We start from the raw sequence: 17,994 nt of genomic DNA, 5'->3' as shown, positions 1-17,994 counted from the left end.
CGGTGGCAGATGGCGCCGGCGGGGGGCCGGGCGGGCGTGTGCGCGGCCATCGGGCCATCAATGGGTGTATCGGCTTTCTCCCCCCGAGCGTTCCTCTATTTGCGTTGGTGAAACGCGGTTAACCTTGGGTTTGACTGTCTTTAAGCTTGATGGCATTTTACGGCTCTAATTTCCCCAAGTTTCTATTTTATTAGCATGTCAGTGCATTACATCTTATTTCCATTTTACCCCGAGCTTCTGTCATATGAACTGGAGGATTAGTCTCGTTGGACGGGTCACTGCAGTGTCAGGGGAAGCACAAACAGGGGCCTGTCGTGCTATGGCCTCCCCCTGCCTGAGGGGCAACTGCGGGGACCAGTGAGGCCGAGGGGGGACAAGCCACAACCATGGCTGAACTGATTCAGGAGTGGCACAAGGCAATAGGGGACTGCCCCAACACTTTGCTCCTTTGTCATCTGTTGGGTGGTGGCACCCAGAGGCCTTGGCAGTGAATTTGTCTTTGTGTGTTAGATGCAGTGCTGTATAAACCCCGGGGGGGGGGGAGGTGGTGAGATGGCAGTTCTTCCTTTGTGGCGGTTTCTGATGGTCCCTAAGAAAAAGAGAAAGGAGAGGTTGTCAGCTATATCAGGACCTGAAGGGCATCCCTGTTCTGATAAGCAGTTTAGTACACCCCAAGAAATGTAGTAACAGCCTTTTGACTTTGCCTGTGCCTCTTCTCCCCTTACCCCTTATTTCTAAGACACACAGGTTTAAAAGATGCCAGTGATAACAGTGGTAACTGTCTCTGAATAACACAGTTTGGCCAATGGTTCTATGACTGTTTTCCTCTCAAGCATCAACAGTACTGAGGAACAGATGGACAGTGCAATTTGAGAGGGGGCGGATGTAAAAATGCCAAATCTTGTCCAATTTTTCCACTTCAGCATCTCTTCCATCCATCCTTGCTGGCAGGCCACTTACCAGGTACTTTGAATGTTTCTTTCTCTCCTCCAAGGGATGGCTTTATTCAGTAGGTGTACATCAGATTATCACCACTTTGCCTCCGAAAGTCCCTCTCTGAAGGGGGCTGCTCCTGCTTTCTGCACAACAGTAGGATCATCTGTGCTTAGCACTTCGCTGAACTGGTGTGCCAACCTGCATCTTTATCCATTCTCTCAATCTTTGAAATAGTGACAGATCAGACTGTAACCTAATGAACTTTGCTCTTTGATTCTGTGGTTGTATGCCAATAACCGGGGAATTCCCACTGGAAACAAAAAATAAATACCATTTTTTCAACATAAATTGCAATTGTCACAGCAGAAGTAAGTTTGACAGTTAGTTTTGTCTGACTAGAAACCTACGGAAATTCTGCCAAGTGCAGACACTTCCGTGCATGGAGCCATGTGAGCAGTACTGGTAAATTACTAACAGTAAAAGTGAACTGCTGAAGGAGTGAGGAACCTGGATTTCGGACTTTCCTCTTTCACTGACTTGGAGTAGGACCTTGAGCGAGTCATAGAGTTTTCCCCACTGTGAAATGGGAGAATGACCTCATCTGGAAATAGACCAAGATCTGCAAATTGGAAGATGGATATAAAAAGTAAGAATAGTTAAAATGACAGCAGGGTCTTGAGGTCTGTCAACAGACAGCATATTCTAGTGTTGGTGACAGCTATACTCTTGATTCAGAGAGTTCAAGAAATGTGGAAATGGTACATACATCATGACTCCCATTTCTTAAGTGCTTGCTTGCTGGAGAGGGTTCACGTGAGGTTTGTGTGAGAGTAGAAGAGGCTGCTGAGCAGATGATTTTATTTCCTTGGGAAACAAAGCAGTGTAAATAACGAAATGCTTCTGCCCTTGAGAGAAGCATTTTTCTGCAACTTGGTAAGTGTGGTGAGGGGCTTATAGCTCTGCTAACGACCAGAGTAACAAAACTGGCAAATGAAGACGGCAAGCAAAGCTGGTCCTAAGTGTTACATGTTATACATCTAGATAGGGTTTTCTAAAGCATGTAAAAGCCGGGTTTTGTTTTGTGCCTTTGTTCTGTTGGCTGTGGCATCCTATCTATGAGAAAAACAAACAAAGAACCCAAACAAAAAAAAACGCACCGCAAAGAGATTTTGCAGTGAATAAATCTCTCGTTCCCCCTGATCCAAAAAGTGTGCTTTCCCAGACTTCTTCCTATACCTTGGTTCAGGAGAATGGAATAGTGAATACAGGACATCATGGGAGCCTGCTTATTTCCATGTGAAGTGCTCCTTAGGCAGGGCCTGCTTCTTAGGCAGACTCCCAGTCTGTGGGATGCTTGAATAACACTTATTTTAAAATGCTGTCTAGTAAATACTGGTCTTATTTTTCTGTTCCTGTGTGACTTTTGTCCTATTTTGAAACAATATCTGGAAGACTAGGTCTGGTGTTAGGGGGAAATGACAAATCTTATAAGCCAATTAACTAAGCAGGAAATAAAACAGTTCACAAGAACATAAGGAATGAGATGGAAAACCAATGAGTTGCGTGGTACCTTACCCAAGCTGTGCACGTGCAAAGAGCATGAATATTGAGAAACCTTATTATAGTATAGTCTGTGCTCTTGTGTCGGGAGGTAGAGAGGATCCTAATCAGCAAGAACAATGTTCTGGCTCCTGTGCCATGGGATGATAAATTGATTAGGAGTAACTTCAGACTACCTGGAGGGGAAAAACGTTGAATAAATTGTTGCAAATAGGATGATGAGTGAGATAATAATTTCACTCTTCCCCTTCCTTGCTCTGAAAGAGGATCTCTTCTTTCTGCATCCTAGAGGATGTAGCAGTACCTCAAATAGCATTTATTGCTGCAGTAGGACACCACAATAGTGACACAGCAGCTCGAGTCAGCAGGATTTGCCCTGCAGAGTGCTACTTCGTTCCTGTCCAGGTCAGAATGTTCAGCAGTACTGCACTAAGATGCATTTCTGTTGGACATTTGTTTAAACAATCATGGTTTCCAAGAGTATAAATAGGAAAATATTTTGTTCACCTTCTTGCTCCGTCTTTTGTTATGTTTCACTCATTCCTATCCCATGCCCAAACTGAAAGGAAGAGATCTTCTGTGACACTGAATGTGGTGGTAAGTTGTGGAGTTTTTGGTTTTGTGTGTGTCCCTGATGTTCAGAGAGTTTACTGAGGGTTTTTTGTGCACTCTGCAGTGCAGACTATAAACTAGTAATAAGCTATATTACTCTACTGTGTCAGCTGTCACCAGAAGAAGAAACTAAGAACAAAGTTTTCTTGAGCTGCTGTAGATTCTGCAGGCCCTGAGACTACTGACCTGTGTGATGCAATAAATACTAACTCTGTCTTGGTTGCGTGTAGAAAGCTGGAGCTTGTATCCGGTGACCAGCAGAAGCTGCTGCATGGTGTGGAGTTATTGTGCTGGAGAACTAGAACTGCAGCAGTTGGGAATGATACCTCCATGAAAAATCAACGTGCTTCGCTTGAAAGAAGGCGGATATCAGATGTGATAAAACTTTATATTTTATGCAAGAAAGGACATGTCTCCAGAAGATGGTGGAAGAACTCTCAGTTCTCAGCCCCATCATTAAACACTGGGGCTGAAATTCTTGTTTCAGTTAAGTCTTACAAGTCTGTGGCATTGGCCTTCAACATCTGTGCTTCAGCAGGCAGCAGCACAAGAGGCTGTAGCAGTGATTCACACTGATGTCCTGGTTTTGTTCACGGTGCCAAAGTGTAGTATCACACCATCTAGGAGAGGCTGCTCCTTACTGGGATGTGATGATCTGTGATCTGTAGTGCTTGGTGTCATCCAGAATGTACAACTGCTCACACTGAGGTCTGCAGGTGACTTCCCCAGCATGGCGTGGTGCCACTTGCTCTGGGAGCAGATGCTGCTTCCTGCTGTGATATGAAGGCGATTAACTTACAAAGATTATATAGATTAAAGAACAAACTCAAAGGGTCTCAGTGGGATCAGAGGCTTTGAAGAAGTGATTAGATGGAGGAGGGGGAGGGTGGGGGCTTTTGTGCCTTAGAGGATGCAGAGGCTGTAAGAGCAGAGAGGCTGGTGTCGCGGAGCTGTTTAGTAGTTTAACCTTCCAGCAGATTGTCTCTACTAGTGACCAGTGCTGGGTAATGCAGAAGATGTGGAACACGTGTAACGTGGTGCATAACATAACATACATTGCTTGGTTAGGCAGTGGTATAATTTATTCATCCTTAGTCCCTTGTAGCTTGTTTCACTTGCGTGAAGCCCAAGCTGAATGAAGACTTGCTTACTGTGTGTACTTCAGGGGTGGGTGTTTGATGGAAGGTAAGCATCTTCTGGCCCTCTGCTTCTGAAGACTTTTTCCATCCTGAATATGCTCTTTTGGAAGAGCATCACTGGTTCTTGTGTGTCCTGTGAACTTCTCTATCTTCACTTCTGTTTCTGGAGTAAATGTAATAACAGCTCACTATTCTTTTTTTTTTTTTTTTGTTATTTCGCAGGAATTCGTTCCTGGAACATTAATATTCTGTCCTGTGACCTGAATCAGCAACTGCGACTCTTTGTAACCAGACACCTGGCTCAGTTTTCTTCAGAAGTCAAAGGTCAGCTTTTTGGTTCATCAGCATTAACTTGTAACTTTTCTTTTGGGTTTAAAAAAACCAAAACAGAATAAAGCTGATTGTGATTTAGAATGTCAAATTCAATTTGTGACTTGTTTGTCCAGGCTTCTGCAGACATGAATACTAATGAAGAAAAACCATCTTAAGGATCTGTTGGGTGCAAGGAATTTAACTTAAAATTACATACCTTACTACTGAGAATAGAGTGAATAGAAACATGTGCTGTTTAGAAGCCTATTAAGCTAGTAAGTTAGAATTTGTCTCTGTCTTCTGTACCTTGGCACAATAGGTGGCACAATATAGTTTTACTTTGTAAGCTATTTATTATCTCTCTTCCTTTTGGTTTTTAGAATGTACTTTTGTATGCACAAAATGTGTTGCAAACAGCGTGTAATCTGAATCCCTTTTTTGAAGGCCTATCTCACTTTCCTGAGAAGAACAATGAATAAGAGCGTTATAAAAATTACATTAACAGTTAGAAAGCGTGCTTGCTTAGCTTGTGAAAAGCTTGAACTCTGTTTAGGCTGTTTATAATACTTTTATGTAATGTATGGTGAAGTTGCTATAGTAAGCGCAGATGACACTGTTGCAAAATAGTTTTAAAATAAGACTGTCTTATAGCTCACTGTATGTTTTACACTTTTGTCAAAGCTTTTGAGTATATTTTCCAGTTGGGGAAGCTGTTCTCCTAGTGGATAGCTGTGACAAAAGGTACCTGGACTCTTCTCAAATGTGCCTCTGACTTGAGAGGTCTCTTAACTTGCCAATGACTCTAACATGGGAATAGAAAGTCTCCCTCCTTGCAAAGCAGTGTGTATACACACACACACACTCAAAACACTGTGTATGAAACACACCAGTTGAAACACGCAGGAGAAGATCTGTCTAAATTTGAAGCAGCTATAACAGAGTCTGTGGTACAAATAGACTAAGCGCTAACAAGTCACCGTGAGTATAACATTTACCCGAGAATTCTTACAGCTCAGAATTGAAATATCTGGATTGATATTAGCAACATGTATCCCTCTCACATCCCTTACTTGGTTCCTGAGGAGCAAAGGGTGATAAACATGATGCCAGTCCATAAAGAAGGTTCCACAAAGGATCTGGGGAGTAGCAGATCTGTTAACCAACTGTCAGGTCTACTGGGCAAATCAGTAGTACCTATAATTAAAGGCAGAATTAGTGTCTACCTGGGAAGAGTCACCATTGGTTCTGCGAAGGGAAGTCCTGCTTTTCAAATGTCTTGAAATTCTTTGAAGAGATCAGCAAGCATAGATAAGTGATTTTGTCTACCAGCTAAAAATGTTTGGCGCATCTAAGTCCATGAAGTCTGCTTACAGAAGCCTGTTGGCTGCAGAGTTAGGGGCCAGGCTTTGGTAAGGAAAAGTTACTGAGAGAAGAATGGGTAAACAGAAGTTCTGATGTAAATAGCCAGCTCCGTCAATGGAGGTGGATTGCCACTTGAGTTCAGCAAGGTACATGCTGCTTAACATAGCTAATTAAACGTTAAAGGGTGAGCAGTGAGGCAAGTTTGATAATGCAAAATCATTCAGGACTCAGTAATGCTGAGTCCTGACTGAAGAATTTAAGCTGTGTAAATGCCCATATGCAAAACCAACCCCGAAATGTAGCTTCAAATTAAAAAAAAAAAAAAAAGGTGGGTTCTGAACTGACCATTACCATGGAGGAATGAAATCCTGTTGTTAAGATACAGTTCATGAAAGCATGAATTCAGTGGTTGACAGCAAACAAAGTGGATAAAGTGTTAGGAATTACTGGGTAAGAACAGAGAATGAAACAAGAATCATCATGGCACTGTATATTAGATCCCAGATCTTGAATACTCTGCAGTTTGGGTCCCCTTATCTCAAATGTAGTGGAACTGCAGTAGAGCTCAGAGGGGTAACAAGGCTGGTCGGAGGTCTGGAGTAGCTTTCTTTGAAGAAATGATCAAGCAAGCTGAGATGCTTCAGTTTGGAAAAGAATTGACTAAAGAGATGAGCAAGAACTAGGGGGTACTAAATGAAACTGGTGGAAGTCACACTCAAAAGAAAATATGGTGATACAGTTGCACATTTAACTGATAGTGGAGCCATAGAATTTATTTCCACAACATCCCTTGGCAAGAAGCTTGTGTGGTTCAGAAAGGAATTTGGATACATATTTGAAAGGGATCCTTCGGGTGGGTTATGAAATGGATGAGCCAAAACAGGGGCACTTTGTCATCCCATCTGATGTTACTTAAGTCTGACTATTACAGAACACACAATACATATTTCAAACCATTAAATCTTGACTGAGGCAGAAAGGAAGAAGAAATTAAGTACAGAAGCAAACAGCATGAATGAAGGGTTTCTGTTCACCTGTGCACCCACAGACACTCCTTAGATATTGGTGGACTCCAGTGTGCCATTACATAAATTTAGTTCTGATTAGTTAATGTCTGTAGGTAATGACAGGTCAGGTGGCATCTTGTTGCATATACGACAAAGACTTATGATCTGGGTCTGACAGACTTGATCTCACCTCTAGAAGAACATCAGACAGGAATGTTATTTTTACTCTCCAATCACAGTCGCTTCTGTTCTGAGAAACAGAGGTGCCTTGTGGAAGAACTTAGTTGACTTGTCTAGTAGAACTGAGAAAAGATAGAACAACATCTGAGGCAATCGTATCACGCTCAAGTTGTCTCCTACTATTGCAACTAGTTAAGCAGTGACCTATTAGACACCCAGTTTTCTACAAGTGTTCTGAGGATTTAAACTCTACAGCCCCTAACTGTCTGATACAGCCTCTTACAACGTTATACTACTGTAGCAAGCAATGAAAAGTTTTCCATCTTGTAGCTGTCACTGTAGCTGAATACCGGTGCAAGGGGTAGCAATCCAACATCCAAACATCTGTCTGATCTATTTTGCATTACAAAAAAATAATGATCTCAAATCTGAAAGGAATCAACTGGAGAGGAAGACATCTAACTGAACCTGATCACTAGCTCCTGTTGAAGGGCTGTGTTTGTTAGGTATAACGTGGATCTGGAAGCTCCCATATTTATATGGAAGAGACTGCTAGAGCGACAGTTGAATGGCTTGAACTGAGCTGATAGCCTCCCCTTCTGTTGAATCCTTTCTTGACTAGTATAACTGGCATAACCCTAACTTTGGACAATCAAAACACACTGATAACTGAAGGTATAAAACTTTTGATTTTTGCTTTGCTTTTGTTTTTTGTTATGATCTAGTTTTCATCTGGGATAATGGTGATGTGTGTGTTTGTCACCCCTAGGTTAGACTCCTGTCTGAAAACAAGAAATAGCAAAATTCCAGCATGTGTAGGAGATAGTAGATGGTTCAGTGTTACCCTGTAGGGTCTCTGGCTACCAGTTCTCTTTGTGGCCTGTTTTAACTCTCAAGCTCTTCATGAGCCAGTAAATAGCTGCTCTGTAAAAGCCTGTGTGATGGCCATGACCTTGTGGTTCTGCAGGTGAACAAGATGTAAAAGTTGACTTAATCTTACAACCATGTCTCCATTTGTGTATCGCAGGAGGGCTCTAACTCTAGAGCAATGTAACTGGAGCCTGAAGCATTATCTTGATTCAGGCTGTAAAGTAGGAAACTGAATTAGATAGACTCTGCCCACCTGTAACATATGGCCAGACCTCTTGTCTGAAGGCTTTCCCCTAGAACTGCAAATATTAAATGTATTAATGTATTAAACATTTTAAAATGCTACCTATCTTCTCCCCAGAAATGATTTCTGTAGGAGTCCTGTGAGGTTCCATGAAACCTCCTGTGGGCTTCCTCACTCAGGTCTAATTATCTGGAAAATATGAGATATTAGTCGTGTGGCCTTAAATGATTGTAGGTTCTTGCTATTCATCCATTGTGATGTTAAGGACGTATTCTTACTGCTAACATTGTATTTGTAAGATAATGGCTAGGCTAGCATTAATCTGCTTAATAAAGTGCTGTGATATCGCTGGACCTGAAAAATCCTTGCTTTATCACATGACGGTCTAAAGATCCTGACCTGTTTTCCCAATAGTGCTTACATTAGACAGGCATGTGATAGGAAACGTTCAATATTTGCTCAGGAAAGAGCTAAGGCATGCATAGGGATGGGTAGGATTCCAGTAACATGAGCAATTCTATAGTCTGTTTGCATGCTTCACTGACAAACTTGCTGATCAGTAGCAGTAATTTCCTCATCTATTTAGAAATACAGATTAATTATCATAACTATGCTTTAATTTGACAATATTGGTTGCTCAGCTGAGCAGCAGAACAATGGCCTGTCACTTTAGTAGAATAGTTTGTGTTCTGTAAGTCTGTTTTCTATATTCTGACAGTGCAAAGTGGGAAGTTGATATCTGTTTTCCTTTCTGCAGTAATGGTTCTAGTGCCACAGTGCAGACTTTAAGCAGCCATAACTATCTGCAGGGTCTGGTAGAACTGAAGAAACACATGTGTTCACGTTCTTCCTTGATGTAGGGATTTCCCGTGTTTCTGTATATTAATCTGTGCGATGAAGAAAGCTCTGGATTTGGTTCAGATTGTTCCTTAAGACTCTGGTGGTGCTGTACTTATGTAACACTGCGGAGAAACAGTGGCAGAGTTTAGACAGTGACGGGATGCACTCTGTATTGCAGGACAATCCCCAGCTTCTCCTGGAGGAACTTGCACGCTGTCCCTGACCAGTCTGTCCCAGTGTCTGTTCAACAAAGTGTTTGTTACCTGGGATCAAGTGCAATTGTAGTTCATCCTATAGCAAATAAGGATGCAGGATATATTGAAGAATAGTCTCTATATGTGGCTTCTTGAGGTGCTGCAATTCAAGATTAGGTTTTGTTTATGCAGGTGTAGCTCTTGCAGTGTCAGACATTTCCCAGATACTGTTATCTCTTCAAAAGCAATACACCAGATAAGCTATTTTCTATCAAATTCAGTAATCTAATCTGAGGGAGGCTGCTCTTCTCCTGTACGCTGTAAAAGTAACCCCTGGCATGGATTCCTAACCCCGTTTAGCATGAACAGCACTATTGTAGCTGCCATGAGTTAGTTACAATTTGGGCAACTGCTACAGGAAGCGTTAACGGCGTTGATCAGTTGGAGCTGTGCAGGCAAGTTTTGAGTGACATACTGTCTAAAAAGACTGGGTTTTCTGTCCTAACTTACACCTTTTATTTACACAGAGATGCCCCGGGCAAGCCTCTAAGCCCCTTAGCTGGTCTTGCCTTTGTCCCTGAGTTTGTCCTGTGGGTCTGTTGAGTAAAAGTGTCCTTATGCTTCAGGATGGTTCGATGTGGCTATTTTGACAAGTCTCTTTCCAAATGCGCTTGTTTTCTGGAAGATGATGGAAGTTGTTTTTGTTACAGATGTAATGTCTTCAGGAGTTCGATAGCTTTGGAAGCTGCCTGGTTGACAAGAGTCAGGGAGCGAAGTGGGTGGTAGTCAGATTCTTTTCCTTAGGAAAAGGCAGGGTGACTTAGCGCTACTGCAGTCTCTCTGCTAGCAGTGGCTAATACTGCGAAAATCTCTTACCATGCTGCTTTTTTGATATTGTGGTATCCTGAAGGATCTTAATCATATTAAACAGTTTGGGATGACTCCCTTTGTAGGGCAGACTCGTCTTATCTTAGCGCATGTGATTTCAGGAAGGGCGCTGAAATTGTCTGTAGAGGTTTGATCCTGAATTGGAGAATTGCAGCTTAATGATGTGGCACGAGATATGCTGCCACTCTTCCTTGGAGCCCCTCCCCATCATTACACATCTGCAGAATTTCCTGTGGGACCACACATCCCTGCCAACCCTGCACAGCATCTCTTTGCTCTAGTACCTTTTTGGGAAAGGAAAAGTGTGGCTGGCTCTCAGCTGTTCCTGCTTCTGGTGTGGTCAGCGGTATAGATGTGAGATATTTTGGCCCAGTGACCTAGTGAACACGGTCTGGTCTTTGGAGCAGATCAGTTTCTATAGGTAGCTACTTGGTTTGTCGCGACTGTGTACAGCTGGCGTATGTCATTCTCTAACAGAGTGCCCTGGAAGCACTTAAGGCAGGAACAGCCAGGCAGAGATGGGCTTTGGGATTATGAAGGTTCAGAGAGCAGGCTTGCCTCAAACTAGATACTTGCATGTTCCTGTTGACCGATTCAGTAAGCATGGATCTTGAAATGCAGCAAGATGATCCCTCAGAAGGGGTCTGTCCATGGACTGAAGAATACTGAGGCAAAAGGAATAAGCATGGGAATAATGGCCACAACTTAAAATGTTTAAGCAGCTGTCTAGAGCTATAGAAAATGATGACAGTCCATACAGCTGAAGACTGCAGCAGGAGCTAGTGTAGCTTAGAGACGAATACTTTAACTTCATTTTTTAATTTTAACTTTATATGCAACTTGCATATCCTGTAACAGCCCTATGAAGATGTGTGTTAATTGCCATTCTCTTCCAGATGGGCATAAATAAAACTAGAAACTTTTTTAACCGTGGGAGTTGTTCCGCTCTACCCCGTACGTGCCCTCTTGTTCCTGCTGTGGGCATAGAGAAGAGTGGCTGTAACTGGTTTTCCTCATAGTATTCATAGCTTGGTGTTCACTCCTCTGAGCAGAGGCTGTACAAGAGATCTCATGAAATCTCTTCCAGTTAATGTTTTTATGAAAGATCGCAGTCTGGCTTGTGTGAGACATGTACCTCCATACTGGTATGCTTAGCAATGTCTCTGGAGGATAAAACTATTCTTTTCAGAAGTATGTGCATTAATCTCAGAATATGATTTCCTTACTGGTTAATGTTTGCGTTCCAAGTTTAGGGAAAAGTCAGCTGGAGCTCAGCAGTTACTTTAAAGCCAAAGTAGTTCTTTGACCTTCTATTTAATGCAAAAGGCTTCTCACTCTACAGACTTGCGACAACCAGTACAAGTTTGACACCACTGGCAAGAAACAAAAGGTGAAGGCTGGGAATACAATATGACTAAGTAAAGCAGTCTACCTAGCAGAATATCCCAAGACTTTCATATCTGCAATTTCTCACTGGGTTACAGTAGTTATTTCCAAACTGTATTTGTGTTATGTTAATACTTAGTCTTTGAAGCTGAAATCAAAATGTAACTGCAGTATTCTGTGGTAACAGAGGGCACAGTTATCCTTCTGACAAGTTTTTAGTGTTTAGAGATGATGAGGAACAAATGAGTCTCAAATGTGATACAAGCAAGAGGAGAAAAGCTGAGGACAGCACTGGTAATGGTGAGGTGGTTACACAGGTGATACCTAATGCACCTCGTGAAAGTTGATTTGGTTTTGGGGTTTCTTTTTTTCTACACTAACTTGCTGTCTCTTTTCTGAGTATCACAAACAACATGACTCTGCTGCAGGGGAAAGCTCACAGCATAGTTTACAGGGTGTGGATGGTAGGAACAGCAAGAAACCAAGCATGGATGTGATGATGACCTGCCTGAAGGGAAAAGGGATAGTCCTGGGTGGCAGCAGCAGAACAGGAAAAGGTCGGAACAATTATGGAGGACCTCGCATGACAAACTTTGTATGTGTTACAGGGAATTTGGAAGCTATTAAATGGTCTGAAGGAGGGACAGGGTGATATGATGAGAAAAATGAATGGAAGTGTCAAACCAATTCCGGGTGAAATACTGAAGGTTTGTGTGCGCTTGTCTGGCGAGGGTAGCCCTGGGTGCACTTTTGCACAGTTGTCGGTTGCCACTGGCTGCCATAGTAGTTCAAGATCATGTACAGTGTCTCCTTGTGCTGGATGTTAATAGTTCCAGGTGAGAGGGACTGTCTCTTTCCAATAAAAATTGACATGGTGCAAGGTGAAATGCTCAAAATAATTACTTCTCAGCACAAGGAAAGTATGGTTCCTGATATCTGTTGGTGTTGATGTTCAAACAGCTTCTTTTTCTGAAAATGGTTCTCTCTACATGAACATTAGCAGCTGCTTTCAATCCAGCTAGGGGATTTTAAATAGCCCAACAGCTATCCCAGTGATCTTTCCTCTCAAATCACACTTTGTAGTAGTCTTCAGAAAACTTTTTATAAATAACTAATGACATAATTGAAAATCAAGCAATTAAGAACAACATTTAAGTTGAATTTGATGGAACGAATTCTTGAAATAATGAAACATAGATGAGATACTTTTCTTGCCTCTGTAAAAGGATTATCAGAAATATTAAATGCTTTCAAGTATTAGCTTGCATGTTTCTTTGCAAACTTAATGTTTTATGCTGAAAGCCAGCAGGGTTTGTTAACAGTAATAACTAGCTGCCTTGCAGGCAGATGGCCTTCAGGTTCTGAAGCCTTTCATATTCCACTTAATACACATGCTTCACATCCTACTGATGCCTTTGTTTTACATTTGGTGCCAACTGAGGATACAGATGTATTTTCCACAGCCTACTGAGGATGGAGGAAAGTTGCATTATAGTTCTTGAAGGCAGCTGTCTTTTTTTGGATGAGTCCTCCTAGAATGCTATTAACTCAAGCTAGGAGAAGAAGAATCTGGTTTTACTGCCTCTCTAGAACTTATGGGCAGCTACAAAGAGGATGGAGGCTTTCTGGTCACAAGGCGCAATGACTGCAAGTTGCATTAGGAGAGGTTTCAACTCAAGGTAAGAAAGAAATTTTTCCACTGTGAGAACAATCAGTCACAGGAACAACCTCCCAGGGACATGGTAGAGTCCCCATCACTGGAGGTTTTCAACATGTGATTGGACAGGATGCTAGATAATACCATCTATGTTTCTTTTCCCATGAAAAGTTGGACCAGATGATCTTTTGTGGTCCCTTCCAACCTGGGCTGTTCTGTGCTTCTATGAATTCAACTTTGCAACGGTTAAAGGAATTTTACTAGTGGCACAAATCAGGTTGTCTTAAGTTACAAACCTGGTAAGAAGCAAAGGCAAATGCATGAGTCCACTATGCACATCTCGGTCTCAAAGTCTGCATTTGATCCTCCTTTTACAGTAACAAATATCTCATAGGTTAATGTTTTTATTTGTACAAGTGACTCATCTTCATGGAACTCGGAATGGCTTTGAGTGTCAGCTCGTGCTGTATCCTTTTTTTCCACTACACTGCTTAGTTAGTTTTCAGTGATCAATCTCAAGTGCATGGCAGTAAAAAAAGCTGCCTTGTTTATTGAAATTATAGCTCCCAGATAGTGCAGATGACAAGTTTGTGTGTTCAAGCAAAAGCTTGACAAGAGGCAAAAGACCAATTGCTCGTGAAAATTACAGTACAGTGAAAACATATGTTCACCATAGCTGTGGCTTCTTGCTAGAGAGATTTCTGTAACATAGATAATCCAGTGACGGATGATTTGCATGTTTAGGTAGTAAAAAAAAGTCAGTGGTTAACATTACTTTTTTTTTTTCCACAGGTGCAATAATGATTCTTTGAACTTTTAGACGTGATTTCTAGTCCTTGAGCAATTAACTTTCCTGCACCATGTCTGCCAACATACTTCTGACCACAGAAATATAAAAGCAAGCACTTGTCACCGTCTGTGCCTCCTCCTTATGTGCTTGAGGGCTGTTTTTGCTCTCGTAGTAACAACACTGAGCACGACCTCAAAGATCCTGTGAACTGCAGCCTCCCAAAATACAGTTTCTCATGCTGTTAAGTGCAGCCCATGTTTCTTCTTGCTACATGTGGCTACAGCAATCCCAAGCACTGCTCTTTCCAGCTGACTTCTGTGACAAAGAGCTTTAGATTTTTCTCCCAGATAACTGGTAAAGACTAGCTCTGTGGGACTTGCAGGCACCACCAGGATCTACCAGTTGGACATACTTTAATCAGTTACTTGTGTGTTCTGTAAGAATATGTATTCTGTAAGACAGCTGTATGTCAGGGTAGGTGGTTGTACTGGTTCAAGCAAAAGGTGCACCCTGCACAGTGACAAACAATGGATAGTGTAAGATGAGCACATAAAGTACTTCCTCCTTGTACTATCCAAGCTCCTATCTCCTTCCAGCTCATGGAGGGGTATATTTTCTGTGTGTTTAATAACACTCAGCACTTTTCAACTTTCACAAAGTTTTTCAGTCTTGCCCTACTAGAAGTAAAAGAAAAAAAAAAACTGGCAAGGAGTAAGACAGTTCAGTGACATGTTGCAGGAAGAAACCTGCAATCTCTTATTTCCTTGGATTCTTATTCCTGTCTGGTCTCATTTTGATGTACTTTCCTACGCTGGACAATTCCTGTTCAATCTAATTTTGTTGTGGGTTTGGCATATTTGCCGTCTCATTATTTCTTCAGATTGAAGAGACCTGGCTTACCTAATGGTTCCTTATAGGGAAGCTTTTCTATGCCTTTCATCTTTCATGTTTTCATAGAATCATAGAATGGCTTAGGTTGGAAAGGACCTTGAAGATCATCGAGTTCCAACCCCCCTGCCATAGACAGGGACACCTCCAGCTGTTTTATTAATGTCTTTCAGATCTACCTCTTTGAGATGCTGGCACTGGAAGTGTGTAGTGTTCAAAGTGGGGTAGGGCTATGCATTTACACAGCGTCACAAGATTTTTTCCTTCTTTTCCTGGTTTCTAACATACCTATTCGCTTTCTGACTGCTGCTGAGCATTGAGCTGACTCCCGAATAGAACTAAGACTATCACAACCTCAGGATCTCTCCCTAGTGGTAATAGTTAGCTCTAGTTCGCAATAGCTAGTGTTATTTTAAGTGGGATTTTGCACTGATAAATAAAATGGCAAGTGAAACTCAGTATTGTGAAGTCTTCCTAAGTAGCTCATCCTCAGCCATGCTAATAACTTGATATTATCCATAAGCTTTGCCACCAGTCTGCTTTCCTCCTTTTCAGGGTGTTTATGAATAGGGTGAAGCACGAGTCCTGGTGTAGGCTTATATGACATGCCTTATGAAATAATAATTACACTATATCAATATAACCTTTGAGATTTTGACAAGCTTATTTTGTTTTTATTCAGAAGTAAGGTCATGTTTTCTGTAATGCCATGCTGATTGGCATTCATTTTGTATTCTATTTGAGTCTTTACTGCTGATGGGTTTTCCAGTCTTGTAAGACTTAAATGCCAGAGCACTGGAGCTCAGATTGGAAACTGAGCGCTTCTGAGTCAGTCTCTTAGATCTTGTACGGAAATTATCTGTTTGTATAGACTTAGTCTGATGGCTGAAATGTCCCACCACCACTGCTGTTAAAACATAAATAATTTCATTGTCTCTAAAATACACTCTTCATTTCTTCCAAGTACAGAACAGAAATATGTGCTGGGTATTTCTGGCTGTATTTGACCTGCACAGTTGTTTTAAAACAAGAGATAGCACAAAAGCAAAAACTTGTAAGATCATATATAACACTTTATTTAAAAATGCTGCTTTTATCATCTCTAACAGACATTTTTAATGCCAAGAGAACTCATCTGGAAACTACATATCTTCAGAGTTCTCTTTGACAATAATATTGGGCTGCATTTTATGCATTTCAGGCCAGCATACTGAACTGTCTTTGGCAGGCCAGACTAGGAAGTTATCAGGATTAATCTTTGGTTTCCTCTTGTGTATTTCAAAATGTTCCTTTGTTCATAAGGTACACTTGATGGTTCTCACTGTGATACCCGAAAAGCTTCTTGCTGAGGATAAGAAACCAGAGCTCCAATAAGCTATCTTGCACTTCAGCTAATCAGACATTAAATTAACATTGGTGTCTTGCTTTTGTGCTGTTCTGTCCAAATGTCGATTACTGACTGAAGGGGCAAATGGGGCTTCTCTCACTCCAAAACTCATGTAAGCATTAAACCAACCCTCCACAACTGACGTTTCGGTGCGTTACACATCTGAAACTGCCGAGGTCTCAGTAAAATCATGCAGGATCTACTCATGTGAAGCATCATTCCTATGAAAGAAACAATTTTTCATAGATGCTCTGGTTCTGTTAAGCTCCTCTACTGAATAGTAAGGTGAAAATTCTGTTCAGCTTTTTAAAACCACACAAGAGCAAAGGAAATGCCTTAGTGAATCAGATCAGCGGTCTCTCTAGCCCAATATTCTGTCTGCAGAAGTAGCAACAAGAGGTGCAGTTCAGGGAAGCACCTGAGCCTGACTGCTTTTGATTGCCCTTTTTCCTCCTCACAGGTCCCTCACTTTGATTTTGATTTTTATTTTTTAAATAAGCTTCTTTCTAAATTGAAGAGTTCTGGACTTTTAAGACTCTTATGATAATGCCACTACTCAAACCTCTTAATCATTTTGATCGTCTAAGCTAAAGCTGAATCGATAGACACAACACTTTGTGTTATCTTCACAAGCACCAACAGCATGCAGTGCTATCCTAGATCATCTTTTACCCTCATAAAGATACTCAAGAATGGAAAAAACATATCCCCCCTGAACAAGATCCATCACATAAGAACTTCATCAAAATACTGGATTCCCTATTTTAATGACTACTCAGTGTTACTTTCTGTCTATAATTGGGGATCCTATCTATGGTATGGTACTTATATGACTTCTTGTAGTACTTGAAAATAAATATAGGATTTTCAATTCTCATTCTCCGCTGCTGTTCACGAGCACCATCGCCACAAAATAAACCTTCCTACCTGTGCTCCAGCATTCAGCATCCTCTGGAATCTGACTGGCTTCCATAGTACTTGGCTGAGGTGGGCGCTGCTGGTTGGGATCTGGAGCCCGTGGCCTCTCGCTGTGGGGCTGGAGTGGCCGCTGGGGCTTGGCACTTGAGAACGCAGAGCAGTGCCTTTTCTGACCTTGGTGAACACCCAGTTCCATTGTTCTGACAGCTCAGGCATTTTAAGGGTTGCAGGCACTGTTTAGCACCTTATGTAAAACTATTTTTTTTCTCAGCAGACACCTGCCATCTTTTAGTGTGTAACCCATTTTAATTCTTTCTATTTTTGCCTAGAAAGGCATTTTCTTTTCTTTCATTGACTATCTGGCCTTATTGTCTTGTCTCTGCTTTTTTGATAAGCTGTTTATCTTTTTTTTTTTTTTTTTTAAATAAGAGTTCAAAAGCTCAAAGTGAGCAAGTTAAGAACATTAAAAAAAAAAAAAAAAGAAAGGGGCATGTGCTTCCACTCAATGCCAGCAGAAAAAACAACAAAGGCTGTTGAAGACACCATTTTCTCAGTCTTACAAAACCAGCAGCTTGCAGACCCTGGATAACAGCTTTTCGAGGATCTGTGTGATGCAGAACGGTTCTTTATAATAAAGTGCTCTGATAACTATTTCATGTTGTCCATCACAGTAGTCGCACACGGAGTAACTTTGGGTGGGGGAGGGCTGGTGTGTGTTTGTGGGGCGTAGTGGTTGTATTTTGTTTTGGTTTGGTTTTTTTTTTTTGTGTATGGCAGTGACATGTCTTTAACTTGACAAAGGCAGCATTCTCTTGGTGGCCATG

At 41.5% G+C, this 17,994-nt stretch overlaps 2 protein-coding genes across 2 annotated transcripts in view; one reads left to right on the top strand and one right to left on the bottom strand.

The window, feature by feature from the left end:
• TP53BP1 (tumor protein p53 binding protein 1) overlaps positions 1 to 17,994 on the bottom strand; it is a 57,703-nt gene that overhangs the window by 38,753 nt on the left and 956 nt on the right. The gene's annotated exons all lie outside the window — the stretch shown is intronic.
• The window catches only part of MAP1A (microtubule-associated protein 1A), a 62,840-nt gene continuing 49,320 nt past the window's right edge, over positions 4,475 to 17,994 (top strand). Inside the window, exon 1 of the mRNA XM_009884662.1 lies at positions 4,475 to 4,571. The gene's annotated coding sequence lies outside the window, so the exon portion shown is untranslated. The remainder of the gene's footprint in view (positions 4,572 to 17,994) is intronic.

This window comes from Charadrius vociferus, unplaced genomic scaffold (assembly GCF_000708025.1).
Source record: "Charadrius vociferus isolate BGI_N301 unplaced genomic scaffold, ASM70802v2 scaffold750, whole genome shotgun sequence".
In the NCBI taxonomy this organism is placed as follows: domain Eukaryota; kingdom Metazoa; phylum Chordata; class Aves; order Charadriiformes; family Charadriidae; genus Charadrius; species Charadrius vociferus.
The sequence above is the reverse complement of the archived record's forward strand: the minus strand, read 5'-3'. Positions and strand labels throughout refer to the sequence as shown.